The following is a 12,194-nucleotide window of genomic DNA, read 5'->3' as shown; positions in this document are numbered from 1 at the left end:
CCTTCCCCGTGGTGGGGGGTCCCGGAGCGTCGCTGTGTTTCTGCTAACAAGAGCCATTACCTAGGAGCAAACAGGGAAGAGCAGAGGCGGGCCAGAATTTATATTAAAAAATGAATATTTAATTAAAATTGACAATTAGGAAGAGTTCATCCATGGTTTTGGCCACCAATGGAAGTGGTCCGGCACCATTTCTACCAGCACAGAGGGCTCCGGCAGGACAGAGAGGGGAGGGGACACCATCACCCTGCCGTCCTCTCCCAAAATACAGGAATGCTGGTTTCCTTGCAGCCGGAGCTCCTGCATCCCCGCCGACACTCCTCCAGCCCAACCCTGCCGCCTCAGTCCGTATTAAAATGAATTATGTAGGTCACTGTCTAAAAACAAACAGTGTGTAGACGCATGCAAATAACAAAAGCAGAACTCGAGGAAAATTTATATCGCAGCCAGAAGACTAAGGAGGGAGCGCGGAAAATGTCAGCTGCCTTATAATGCCACCCCGAAGGACCTCCGGGGGGGTCTGACAGGCCTCGTTAGTGCCTCAAAGCGCGTTGTGATCCTCCCATATCCAAGCAAAATTGGTTACTGGGATCTTTCCTCTGGCGAAGTAATTGGTAGGGGTCTGCTTCACCCAGGATGAGTGATGCTCTGGGTAAAAAAAAAAAATCACCATTTTTTTGCGATTTGCTTTGCAAGCAGAGGTCCGGCTTGCCAGCCACAGCTCCATCCTGCGCCCAGGTGAACGTCAGCAACTGGAAACCCCCCAGTCTGGTGGTTTCTGGCAGCTCCACCACGGCCGTGCCCAAGTTTGCTCCTGGCTGGTGGAGCAGCCCCAAGCCAGCCCCTCCCCAGCCCCTGAGAGCGGCCCCTTCGCAGGTACGAGGGCTTGGAAGCAGCTCGAGGGCTATCCCTGTCCCTCCTTAGCCAGAAAATAAGAATAAACCCCATTCCTGTATATTTTTGGAGGCCCTTGGCTCCGCGTGGCGAGGCCGGCCGCGGTCCCCGGTGCCTCGAGCGACGGCTGGAAAGAGGAGCTGGCCCCACGCCTGGCTCCCACTGCAGATGCACCAAATGCTGCGTGTCCTTCATCTGGCACGTTTGAGCTGTAATTGCAACAGCCTGAACTACCACACGGTTTTATGTGCTGATATTTCATGACATTTTATGTACATAATCTGCATATGTTATTTTTAGCAAACTTTCTCCCTGGGACAGCCTCATGTGCTCCACATCTTGTTTCCATGAGCATGTGCTGCAGTTGGGAGTGGTTTGAATTTTTTTTATTCTTTTTTTTTTTTTTTTTTCCCCCTTTCCCCCTGTCAAGTCCGGGTTTTGATTTGTAGAAGCAACACAGTATTTTTATTTCTTTTCACGAGGCTGCTTTAGAGGGGGGAAAAAATCTAAACAGCAAAAGTGAGGGAGGCAGCTGAGCTCCCAGTGCCAGGCATTTCCTCGCTTGGGATGCTCTGGGGTGAGTTACCATCACCCCCAAAAAAGAACTATCAACCTACTTGGTTGGAAATAGCATCGTTCTTGGTGGATATAGCATCACTGTTGGTGGTAATAGCATGATTCTTGGTGGAAATAGCATGATTCTTGGTGGAAATAGCATGATTCTTGGTGGAAATCGCATCATTCTTGGTGGAAATCGCATCATTCTTGTGGAAATAGCATCATTCTTGGTGGTAACATCATCATTCTTGGTGGAAATAGCATCGTTCTTGGGTATTTTGGGAGCAAGACAATTCTTTGGTCTTTGCTAGAGATGGTTTGCTGCGGCTCGCGGGGCTGCCGGCATGTGCGGGGCTGCGGCGAGCGTTGTGCCGTTGGGTGCTTCTGAAGAACTGCGGCTCCAAGCTGAGCGTGTGTGTGGGGGGGAGATGCAGCTCTCGCCCGGAGCCTCGCAGTCCCTTGAGGGGGAAAATCACAAACTTTGAAACCCAGGTCTGCCTTAAACGTGTGGTGGAGAAAACATCCCCTAAGAAAACGGCGTTTTGTCAAACTCAAAGCGTTTGTGGTGACTTAGTGGTTGAAATGTGAATGCTGGCCTTGGGAGGACACCTTCCCATGGTGGGGGTTGATGGTCCATGCATGGAGGAGGTGGCTCATGTGGGGAGGAGGTGGCCCATGTGTGGAGGAGGTGGCTCATGTGGGGAGGAGGTGGCTCATGTGGGGAGGAGGTGGCCCATGTGTGGAGGAGGTGGCCCATGTGGGGAGGACGTGGCCCATGTGGGGAGGAGGTGGCCCATGTGGGGAGGAGGTGGCCCATGTGGGGAGGACGTGGCCCATGTGGGGAGGAGGTGGCCCATGTGGGGAGGAGGTGGCCCATGAGGGGAGGAGGTGGCTCACGTGGGGAGGAGGTGGCCCATGTGGGTTGGAGGTGGTCCATGCATGGATGAGGTGGACCACGTGAGGAAGATGGGGCCCATGCAGGGATGAGGTGGTCCATGTGAGGAGGATGGGGTCCACGCAGGGAGGAAGGCTCCATGTAGAGTGGAGGGGTCCATGTGGGGCACGGCCCCTCCATCTGAGGAGCAGCAGCTGGAGATGGTCCCTGAAGGCACCAGCAACATCCTATGGGCTCCTTCAGCTCCCGCGGCCGCAGACAGAGCCTGAGGGCCCTGAGCAGAGCTTGGCCAAGGCTCTTGGTCCCTTTTAGATCCCTTTCCGAAAGGGGAAGGCTCCTTTGTAAAACCGATTTTTAGTTCAGAAGCTTTTTGAGAGCCACAGCTGACCAGGACCTCGGGGTTTCCATTTGTGCCGGACGTCAGCAGCTCGTGGGCTTCGCCGGCGAGCGGCCGAGCTCTCGGCTCCAGCTTCCAACCAGAAACTCGCTTCTGCTGCGCCGAACAGCCGCTCGTCCCGGGGGCACCGGCGCTGCCTGTCCCATCAGACGGGGAGGGTTTGTAAAACACAGGAGAATTTGTTTAACTTCGGCGTCTCGCTTGGCCTTCCTCCCGACGGTGCCGCGGCCGGAGCCCCGGGGCGGGAGGAGGAACTCGGTTTGCAGCACCCGTCCCGGCTCCTCCGCTCCCGCACGCGCTGGGCATCCCCGACGGGGACCCCGGGATCCGGGGGTGCGGCGGGGACGGGGTGACACACAGCAAAGCCCAACGCCAAAGCGTGGGCACCCCTGCCTGAGATACCTGCCTCCCTGGCTAAAAACTCTACCCGGGCGCTTCGAGCAACCAAATCTCTTTTTTTGTTGTTTTTTTTTTTTTGTTTTTTGTTTTTTTTTTTTTTTTTTTTTGCAAGCCCTCGCTGTGTACTAATGAAGAAATAAAATAAACATTTGGTAACAAATCCAGCATATGGTTATTGTTTGCTGCAAGGACAGGGGAAAACATTACTCTATAACGTGGCAAAAAGGCTGCAGCTGCAATATCACATTACAGTGCCGCGCTTTATTTAATAAAGACTCGTCCTGCCAGCCTTAACGAAATTTTTCCTTCCCCCTACCCCCAGCCCCAAGAGGTGGTTTCGGTGCCTTCTGCCGCGATGGCCGCGGCGGGGTCGCATGTGCCCTTCGTTAGCCGAGGAATCTGCTTTCAATTCCAGCCCTTCAGATTGTATTTTCACAGCGACTCATTAGTCACCAAACGTTGACAAGCCGCTGTAAGTGTGCCATCTCCCTCATTGTTTATATGCAAGTGCAGCAACGAAAATGATTTATTTAGGTTTCAATTAAAATTTGTGGATAGGCCAGTGATTTTTAGCAGTGCCATTTCTAATTTGTGGTTGTGAGGGGGGAAAAAAAAAAAAAAAAATTCAGTAATCGTTTATATTTTTAGTTACCTGGGGTGGTTATAACCTGCTGGTCACCTGCCCCCCTCCCAGCCCACGCACGGCTCGACCAGGGGCTGCGTTCCAGAGGCGGGAGAGGTGTGATGCCTTTGGTTCTCACATCAAGGCACATGTCCAGGATGACTAGAGCAGGTAAACCGATGTCCTGGGAGTTTCACAACACCGGAGCGAGCCCTGAGTGGACGCAGAATTGCAGCAATTTAAGGGCTTCTGTTTAATCACACGTGCAGCATCTCAGCAGCGCCCAGGAGGAAGAGAAGGAGGAGGAAGATGCGTGACACGAGGAGGGGGCCGAGCCCTGCCGTCCCCACGAGCAACACTTCTTGTTTGAAAGCAGAAGTTATCACTTAAAAAACACCTTGGAGGGTGTGGGTCACCCTCTCCCAAATAATCTGGGGTGCCCGGGCGCCTTCCCCAGCGCCAGCATCCTGCATCCCCAGCGAGCCCGGCCGCGGCAGCGCGCTGAGCCGCACAGCCCGCGGCGCCGAGGGCTCCTCTTGCCCGTAACATATTTACGACTCCAAAAGAGCAACTGGGAGCAGAAGGACGAGGCGGGATGTGGTGGGCGAGCTGGCAAAGCTTTGGGCCACCCCCCCCCATGCCGTGCGGCACCCGCCACGTCGCCTCCCCAGGCACGGGGCGATGCGATGCTCTTGCTGGACGGGTTGTTTCTTGCTGCTCGTGGCATCAAGATGCATTTTTATAAAGTGCAATAAGAGACTAAACTCGTGTTGTCGTGTCGCCCCCCCCCAGCCCGAATTATGAAAGTTAGGACCCTTTCTTGGCCTAATACGATGACTCAGAGAAATCCCTGCTATTACCTGAGGTAAATATGTATTAATTAAAGCACTTTGGAAACGCAGAGTATTGACCTAACAGGCCATAATGGCTCTTCTTGAGCAATTACAATCTATCATACAGCTACGTATTTTGGGAGGTGTTTTTTTTCAGAGGTGTGTTATTGACTCGAGAGTCCCCGGGCAGTTTCCTCCCTCGCGCAGAGCCTCCCTGCCCCGGGGCCTTGCGCTCAGCCATGGGGCTCGCATCCTTCCGGGGAAATTGTTAGAGGAGGAGGCCCTAAATCCCTTAATTTTAATAAATATGACGTATTTCATCCTGCCCCCTCCCTGCCACGTACCTCCTCTCCCCCTGCCCATTGCTGAGGGCACTTTTGAGACATCCCACGCACCTGCAGACCTCGGGAAATACCCAGAGCAAAATATTTATATATAAAAGAAAAACTTTGTGCTTTCCAGTGGTGGAAACCCTTCTCAAATAAAGCATTTGTCTCCTGAGACTTACACCTTCTAATTTAATTTTCCCCTAAATCAAACAGTGTATTAATCCCCAATAGAAAACACGTTCCAGTTGCACAAACAATATTTAAATGGTATAATAGGGACATCTTTTATAAATATTTCTAACAAATCCTGAAAAAAACCCGAATGTGTGGGCTATAATTAATAGAAATGCCAAGTGCCAGCTAACCAGGAAAACTCCAGCATCATAAATCTGCCCCGAGCTTTCTCACACATGCTGATGGATGGGGGCTCGTAGCTTAAATATTTAACAATCAATAATTCAAATACCTATCCTACCCTATTAAATTTGTCACATTTATTTATAAATGCAACATCCAGCTGAAGTTTCTCTAGAAGTTGTGTGTCTTCCACCCTATAACTAAATGCAGCATTTTGGAAGAAGAGCATTTCTTTAGCTTTGGAAGGAAAAAAAAAAAGGCTCTGGGTTGCAAAATTTCTGTGGGGAAATAATGAAGAAGGCAGAGGAAAAAATTAAAACCCATATACCAAAATAGTTGGCTGCGACTCCTTCACCCTAATAGGTTTGGATAATGCAATGTGCAGGCAGGTGTTATGTTGTATGAATCACATTTATAGGAACATTTTCCAATTTCTTCACCGCCCAAGGCAGGGAGCTGCCGTTCATCCTCCGCAGATGAATATTTCTGTGGCACAGGCTGGGCTGCGGCCCCTGCCCGCCCATCGCCTCCTGTCCCGAGCAAATAGTGTGAAAAAAAAACAACCCAAACCCTGAAGAAAGGGGTGGGTTTGGGTCTGACCTGAACCGCAGTGACGCTTTGCTTTGCCCGGTGGAAGGGAAGAGTGGGACAGAAATAAATACATGCTGGGTCTAGTGCTGGCAAGCGAGAGGCCACTGACTGGCTAGTAAAAATGACAATACTAATACCGATAAATACTAATATGAATATTTACATCTTGACAGTTTGCAGCACCAGCAGCCTGACTCTGTATTTCAAAGGTTTTTGGGAAAGCGAGGCTGATTGCATGGTTTCTCAGGTGGCCCCTCTTCTCTCCAATGGCCTCAATAAAAATAACAACGACGGGGAAAGCTCGGCTCCGTTTCCATCCGTCCAGAGGAACGGGAGGTGGCTCAGAGCACCCCGTTTGCCGCTAGAGACTCGGCCATGCCTCCAGCCCCCCGCGGCAAGGAGGGCCCCTTCGCCCCCTGAGCATCATTTATTTTAAAGGAGAACCTAAACTGACCCATAAGGTCATGAAGCTCCTGGACCCACATTTATGGAAGGATTTAAAAAAAATCATGGAGCTGCCTATGGGTAAGGTGTGGGGGGTTGCTGGCTGTGACCCCTCAACCTCCTCATCTCCCGTCCCCACGAGACCGTGCCTGCGGGCCCGAGTGCGAGTTACGCTGGCATAAATCTCCACTGCAAATTTATTGCCATAATTTATCAGCTCATGTTGCTGAATGGCCAAGCAGTTAATTTTAAAATGAAGTGGTGCTATTTTCATTAATACCCTTGTGCTAACTACCTATCAAAACACGCGGAGGCAATTAATACCGTGTTGCTGAAGTACTGAACCAATAAATATTTCCAGTCTTGGCTTGTCTTTGGCAGATAAAAGACATCGGACGAACCCACCTCCTCAGTAATACTCCCCAAGTCCTTTTCTTGTTGCATCATCAGGAACATTTACATTTAAGGAAGAGATTAAGTAGCCAGATCCGCCAGTAACAGGAATTTAAAAGGCCATTGTTTCATGACATGTGAGTAATCTCTTCAGGATATCTGTGCAATAACAATAAGCTTGTGAGAAGATTGAAAAATTCTGAAGATTATATATCAGCAATACAAAAGCAATTTGGCGGTCTGCATTTTGGGAAAGAAAGGCGAAAACGCCCAACGTGTCGAAGTTCAGGATAAATACTTTGTCACCACCATGCTTGCTGCAACTTCATCACCCACCACGCCACGGAGCACCCTTTTGAGGGAAAAAAAGGGCTCGCGTGCAGATGTTGCTATTTATGGCCAAAACAAGGTGTTCAGCCCATATTTCTTTCACTGATGAAAAATCAAATGGTGATAAATGAAACCTCACTAAAAAAGGGAGAGCCGGGCCCGCAGGCTTCTCACCCGTGCACAGCACTGCACACCTTTCGACGGGCTTCGCACCGCACAAGACTCCCTCTAAGCACGTCCCAGCGCTTCTCCCTCCAAGGCAGAGCACCAAAGCGCCCGTGTTGCTCTGCCTAAACAAAACCCCGTCCTTCTTCCACCCAAAGTTTTTAATTTTCTGTTAGCAGCCTATTGCGTATTCTTCTTGCATCCCGAGGCAAGCTGACACATTTTGATATCAATAAATAATAAATGGGATTTATTTCCTTAGATACTGATGGAGACCTTTTCATCTGCAGGAAGAAAGAGAAAGAAAGAGTCAAAGAAAAGGTGCAGGAAAAAGGAGTGAGAAAGTGGGAGATGATGCCCAAGTCTGCTCCCAGCACCCACGTGAGGGGCAGGGTCTGGCTGCCCTCCTGGGCACCTTCCTGGGTCCTCCATGGAAACCCAGGGCAGCCTCAGCCAATGCTCTCGATAATAAAGGGTATAAATAAATAACAGTGAATGATTTTTGCAGCAGGGGGAACCGATAGATGAGGGCACAGGGGCCGAGTGAGAGAAAGGGGCAGCGTTAAGGAGCTGTCGGTGAGCGCAACGCCGGCCGCATACAGGGCAACATGGAGAAATCTTCCCTGTCTAGTGTAACCGAACCTTTTTTTGTCTTTCTTTTTAAAGCATATTTTATTTTTCCTGTGTGTATTGGTGCAGCAATGTGCATGGTGGGTCCCTGTCCCTCCCTCCCATCCCTGCACCCCCTGCTCGGAGGGGGCATCCAGCTCCCGCTGCCCCGCGGACAGGTCAGCCCACGCCTGGGCTCATTTCCAAGCCAAAGGGGCACTGCCGCCATTTGGGTTCATTTTCACTGCCTTGAGATGAGGTTTCTGCCCAGAAGCGAGAGCCCTGCCCTCCTTCTCCCCCTCTCCTCCCAGGGCTCACAGGGCAAAAGGGGGGCAAGCGGCGCTGGTGAGCCCCCGCTCAGGGCGCTGTGTTTTTTTGTGAGGACGGATTTGGCTTTTCCATACTGTCTAGTCCCTTTCATGAGGAAAAAAAAAAAAAGCTAAATTGAATGGGCTCCAACCTGTCCTCAGCTGCTACAACGTGTGGCGGTGCCAGCGGGTGCCGTGTCCGAAGCAGCAACTGGGATGTGGCGAGGGGCGCAGACGGGGCCCCCCGAGGACAGTGACATTAGAGCTGTGCCCAGCCCAAGCCTCCCGTCCTGCCCTTGTAGCCAAACCCGAAACTACGTGGAGGTGTGAGAAAGGAAATACCAGTGGTTTACGAGTGTCAGGCAACTATTTGTTAGAAAACACTCATTTCCCCCCAAATAAGATGGAAGAGCTGGTATTGCAGCTGGTGCTGCCCTGGGAAGGGCTGGGCAGAGCCGCGCTGGCCCTCGCCTCTCACCACCTTCAGGGCCCAAGCAAAATGGCTTAAAAGCAAAAAAATTCCTTTCTGCAAATGCTGATTTCTGCACGTATCTTTTAAGAAAAAGGTGCCGGAGAGCGAAAAGCACTGAAGGAAACTTTAAAGGTTGCGAAGAAACCTAATTTTTTCCTGTCCCTCACCTCGAGAGGGGCAGCACAGCCGGGGCTGAGCGGGGCAGCTCTGCCCGGCCGGCGCCGAGGCCTACTCAGCAGCCAAGGCCTAAACGCCGCCGACACCTGGCGCTGGGGCTCCTGGGGAACGAGGTAATATTTTAAAAGTTTAGCTCTGTTTAAGGATATATTGTAGCATTTGCAGAATTAATGAATCTCCTCCCTCTGTACTAGATGCGCCTGGTGTTTTTACTTTGGGTGATTTACTCCGCAGAGGTTCGCTGAAGATTAATGTGTTACCGTGTGGGGAACCATTTTGTGTTGGCGGGACACCGACTGCACGGGAAAGCACGGCTGATGTGACAACAGCGACTCGATTTAACCAAATATCCCTGTGATTTGGGATGAAGAGACTGCCGGGGAACCCCCAAACCTGCCCAGGTCGGAGCGCCGGCGCCGGCCCCGAGGCCACGCACCCGGAGAGGTCGATGCCGCCGCCCCATGCCCAGCTGAAAGTAAATAACAACACAGCCTGTTAGCATTAGCAATTTTTTATTTTCCTTTTTTGTTGCATAGGAAATGCAGTACTTGCTTCCAGTAATTGTATTGTAATGTGAGAAGGTGGTAGCACTAATGGTTGAATACAAGAGTTAAACTAATCCACACCAGCTCAAAAAACCTGCGGAGACTTAGTTGAATAAGAATGGATGCCCACAGTGATTCTCAACCAATTACAATTTTTTTCACAGAACACAGTAAAACTAAAATGGTAACTATGAGAGTCAATACAAGTATACTAGAGGCACGAGGGGCCTGACTCATAAAAAAAAATGAACACGACATGGTATTAACACGGGTGTCAAGTGAATTTGCAGCAGACCTTTCACACGGCCGGTGGAAATTTTAGCGCCCCAAATTTCAAATTGACGCCGAGGGACTTGGCCGGGCCAGTCTCAGGCAGCGGGACAGGGCTAGGTCAGAGCTCAGCCGCACAGAGAAACCGCACAGCCTGCCAAAATGGAGATTTCTCCTTGATTGTATTTCCAAAGCAAAGAATTTCGCAGACCTTTCCCCAAGGCAGCAGTCGCGGCCGGGCGCAGGGCGCCGGCAGCAAGAACAAGCGGCGGCGGCAGATGCCAAGCCGGGCACTCTCTTCCTACCATGCTCCGTCTAGAAACTCATCTTCTTTTTTTTTTTTTTTTTGTTTTGTTTTGCTTTTCTTTTTTTCCCCTCATATTAATTTGTGGATGCAGATAAAAGCGGGGGGGGGCATTTCACCCAACACAATTGTTTTTGTTCATGCTCGAGCATAGAGGATTAACTAAGTGGAAAATAGTCTTCCCTAAAAAAAAAAAAAAAGCATAGAAAGTACAAAAGTTCACATTGTGTACAAGTGTTTGCCTTGACGAAGGTTTTCTCTAGAGCTCGGAGGTAGCGATCTAGCGTCTTTTTTTTTTTTTTTTTTTTTTCCTGGTACGGACAAGATCTCTTTTGTAATCGAGCAGCCTCGTACCACCGTGTTACGAACCCCTGGCACCGGCCGGAGCGCGGCACGGGGTCGTCCTCGCCCCCGTCTCCCCCTTTTCCCCCTGCCAGCCTGCGCCTCGGGGGTGCCGGAGCATGGTCCTGCGCTGCCTCGCCTCCTCCGCGGCCCCTTCCCAGCGATTCCTCGGCTCCGTTGGGGCGCGGGGAGGCGGGGAGGGGAAGGGGAGGGAGAGGAAAGCCCGCGGGCACGCGTGCCGAGGAAAGCGGGGCTGGCCAAAGCGGGCGCTCGGAAAGCGAGCCACCCGCAATTTGGCCGAGAAAAGCCCACCAGCCTCCCGTGTTAATAGCAAAGGAGCTTTTATGAATCGGGCCCAAAGTTTGTACAGAGTTTGTTTGAAGAAAAATATTGCAACTGTGCATGAAACTAAACAACCACATGAGGTTTTTTTTTTCTTTTTTTCTTTTTTTTTTTTTTTAAAGGGTTTTTCTTTCTATATGAGGAAGTCTGGTGTGAAGAAGGGTCAAGCATGGGTACCTGGTTAACCGCTGCCCATTAAGAAATCTCTCGCAACGTGAGCTCAATCTCGTTTGTGGGTTTAAAGGACAGTCCCTTAAATTTGAACTTTATGCGTCTGTTCTTCAGAGCAAGCTCTCTGAATTCTTAGGGTAGCTTTTCAAGACGAAAATCTTACCAGGCACGGATTTCTGGTCTCAAACACCATGTCCTGCCCTCTAGGGAAAAAAAAAAAAAAAAAAAAAAAAAAAAAAAAAGGAAAAAAAAAGGAAAAAAAAAGAAAAAAAAGAAAAAAAACCCAAAACACAAGTAATACTGAATTTAAGTAAATGTATACCTCCAAAATACTGAAAACACCCCAAATCAAGAAAAGACAGAATTTGCGTTCTCAGTGAAATATCTTTAAACCTATCTGACAAGAACCAAGTCAGAAAAAAAGACTAACATAACTTTGAGTAATATTCATACAGCTACTAAGCATTATGGAATAGCATGCATTAATATTGTACGGTTATTTTACATCACCTATATCAGAAGGTTCTGACAGACAGCGAAGGCTACCGGTGTAGAAAAATCTTACTTCAGAAGAGCAATATAATACAGATTTCACAGGCACTACATTTTAATATATCAGGTATTATGCTGGTTTTCTTATAATTCTTTCTGTCCTAAAGCTGGCATTATAACAATGACCGAAAAGGCAAGGATCGAAGTAAACGGAAAGTAGATACCAAAGTTGATATATTCTTTTCTTTTTTTTTTCAGATAGATTAGTGCATAGTTTTCATGCAGATAAACACTGCTATGCATTTACATTGTTGGAAAGCAGAGTGAATTGAGCCCAAGTTGTCACATTTTTGTAAATCATTTTGCCAGCCTGTAATAGCACCATGTAATGGATTTGCATTAAACATTAAATTGATTTCAGAATTGGTGACACAGTATTCACTACAGTTAAGTGCTATGGAATAGCTTCAATGTTACCTGCTATATATCAAAGCAATTTTCATCCCACTGCTTTTTTATTGGAAAAAATAAAAGGAAAATGTACTCGATACTAATTAGACTATTGCGCAGCCTTGGACTTGATGATGGCATAGCTGGGTTTACTGTCAAACAGTAATACATGCATTGACTTCAAGACAAAATTGGCATTGTAAGCTTGATTTAATGAAAATCCTGCCTAGCAGGCAGTGTTAACTTCACAAGACCTGCCTCCGACAGACCTCATGAGGTTTATTTTGTTATTTATTTATTGTTTAGGTGCCATTGAAGCTCTCCTTACATTGTCATGCCGGTTATGGTTTTAATTTTGTTCGATGGAGGCCTTCTACCAAAAAAAAAAAAAAAAAAAAAAGATATTTCCAGAGACACAATGCAAAGTACAATATTAACTGACATTCTTAAAAAAAAAATTCACCACAAGGAAAAAAAAACTGTTTTAGGCTATGTATCTGGGTTTTTT

The 12,194-nt window shown here is 48.9% G+C and overlaps 1 protein-coding gene across 16 annotated transcripts in view; it reads right to left on the bottom strand.

Moving 5' to 3' along the window:
- Positions 1-9,265: 9,265 nt before the first annotated feature.
- The window catches only part of NFIA (nuclear factor I A), a 360,430-nt gene continuing 357,501 nt past the window's right edge, over positions 9,266-12,194 (bottom strand). For all 16 annotated transcript variants that reach the window (XM_033008836.2, XM_033008837.2, XM_033008841.2 and 13 more), the window contains one exon: positions 9,266-12,194. This exon is cut by the window's right edge and continues 4,364 nt beyond it. The gene's annotated coding sequence lies outside the window, so the exon portion shown is untranslated.

The sequence above is a fragment of the Tyto alba genome, unplaced genomic scaffold (genome assembly GCF_018691265.1).
Source record: "Tyto alba isolate M040663 unplaced genomic scaffold, T.alba_DEE_v4.0 Super-Scaffold_1000006, whole genome shotgun sequence".
Classification (NCBI taxonomy): Eukaryota; Metazoa; Chordata; class Aves; order Strigiformes; family Tytonidae; genus Tyto; species Tyto alba.
Note: the sequence above shows the minus strand (reverse complement) of the source record. Positions and strands in the feature narration are given on the sequence as shown.